At 66.6% G+C, this 1,933-nt stretch overlaps 1 protein-coding gene across 3 annotated transcripts in view; it reads left to right on the forward strand.

Annotated features, from left to right (window-relative positions):
* Nucleotides 1-1,933, forward strand: part of WNT7B (Wnt family member 7B) — a 48,989-nt gene that overhangs the window by 12,216 nt on the left and 34,840 nt on the right. Inside the window, exon 1 of one of the 3 annotated variants that reach the window (XM_025050619.1) lies at nucleotides 953-1,359. The exons of the other annotated variants lie outside the window; for them this stretch is intronic. The gene's annotated coding sequence lies outside the window, so the exon portion shown is untranslated. Of the gene's footprint in view, nucleotides 1-952; nucleotides 1,360-1,933 lie in introns of those variants that run through there. 3 annotated transcript variants of the gene reach the window in all.

Below are 1,933 nucleotides of genomic sequence, written 5' to 3' on the forward strand. Positions count from 1 at the left end.
TCCCCCCCTGCTGTCCTCAGCTTCCTCGGGCCCGTCTTGTGGGCCCATCCGTCCACCTCGGACCCTGCAGAGGGCTGACATGGTCGCTTGGCCACACCCATGGACCACGTAACTGTCACTGCCTGGCAGGGTCATCCCTCTGCCTTGGTGGCACTGTCCTGGGGATGGAGCATGGCGTCCGGCACGCCTAGGTCCACAAGGTGACCTCCCTGAGCCTCAGCCCCATGGAATAGGCTGGGGTGCCAAGCAGCTAGCCCCAGAAGGGTGCCCAAGTCATGTTCCTTGGACTGGGGTGGCAGGGCTGGGAGTTCAGGGCTGGCCGGGCACCCTGGTGTCGTGGGAGCACTGGGCAGGGAGTCAGCAGCCTCCAACTGACTGTCCCCAGGAGCTCAGAGCACACGGGGCCTCTGGGCTCATCACCTAGGGCATGGCGACCCGGGGACAATGGCCCTGGAAACGCTGGGTGGGGGCTGCAGTCATCAGTGTCTTGGGGCCATAGGGCCAGTGCTGGGCCGAGGGCCGTGAGCTGCCCGAGAGACCCCACTTGTCCTTCTCAGACCCCACCTGGCCGGCCACGTGACTGGGCTGGGCAGGGCTGTACTCCAGGCTGCCCGGAGTGTGGGGGGTGGACACATCCCCAGCCCCTTGCTCCCTTGTTTCCTTTCCAGGGCCTCCTGGATCCAGGCAGGGTGTGAGGTGTGATGACACCATCCGCTAGGGAAAACCTCCTCATTGTCTAGCTTCCACCCCAGGCGTGGTCATTGCAGGGGGCTCTTGCTGCCCCCAGGGGGCCAGCCACCACATGCTCGTCCCCCAGCCCCTCCCAGAGAGGTGTGGAGAGCCAGGGTTTGCAGCCAAGTGTGAGTGTGAGTCCGAGCGACCCCGGCTCCCCGGCCAGCTTCCTTCCAGGGTGGAGATTCCTGCAGGGGGCGGAGGCGGGCGGAGCGGGGGAGGCCGGAGGAGCTGGCGGCCAGTGGGAGGATGCTGAGGAGACAGACGGCCCGGCCCGCAGAGCCGGGAGGTGGGAGAGAGACCCAGGGCCTGGCCCTGCTCCTGGCTCTGATACCGAACCCCTGCCAGGTGGTTGCGTGGCCTTGGGCAAGATACTGCTCCTCTCCTCCGAGTGGGGGCTGGCGTGGAAGTCAGGGGCTGTGCTCAGGCCGCCTCCGGCCGGGTCCTGGGGCCCCGAGCCAGGCCGGTGTTCTGAGGGTGCCGGACCCAGCAAACTCCCCACATCGTTCAGGCCATCGCAGCCGGGATGGCGAGGGGGTAGGGTGCCCTGCACCTCAAGCGTCTGAGCCGAGGCGGTTGGCTGGGCAGGTCCTGGTGGCCCAAGGATTCTCAGAAGCAGCAGCCCAGGTCAGTGGGCTACTTAAAAAGCGAGGCGGGCGGTGAGGGAGTTCTGCCCCGTGGGTTTGGGCCCAGAGGGGGTTTCTAGCTTTGGGGCAGGACCACAGAACTGGGGGCGGAGCGGGGAGGCTGGCTGGAGATGAGCCTTGGCGTACTCTGCTCTGCGATGCTACAAGGCCCAGGCAGGCTCCACCCTTATCTGTTCCTGGAAAGGGGACCCTCCAGGATGCTGGCCTGAGTCCCTGGGCCAGGAGCTCGGCCCTGCCCTGCAGTTGGCACAGAGGTGACTGCTCATTGTCCATTGCCTGTAAGGGCTTGGCCCCTAAACCTGCCGCTCAGCGCATGTCCAGAGTAGCCAGGGAGGCTGAGGCCCTGGCTGACCCACGAGGTGCCCAGACTCCCAGCCTGGCCACAGGCCAGCGGGGCCTGCCAGTTTCCTCCCACCTGTTCCGCCCGCCTGTCCGTCCATCCGTCTGTCCTGAAGTTTCAGGTTGGCATCCTGGCCACCCAGGCCTGCAAGGCGCCGCCCCCGCATCCGACAGATCTGGGGCATCGGGGCCAAGGCCAAGGCCAGTGCTGAGAG

This window comes from Pteropus alecto, unplaced genomic scaffold (assembly GCF_000325575.1).
Source record: "Pteropus alecto unplaced genomic scaffold, ASM32557v1 scaffold157, whole genome shotgun sequence".
In the NCBI taxonomy this organism is placed as follows: domain Eukaryota; kingdom Metazoa; phylum Chordata; class Mammalia; order Chiroptera; family Pteropodidae; genus Pteropus; species Pteropus alecto.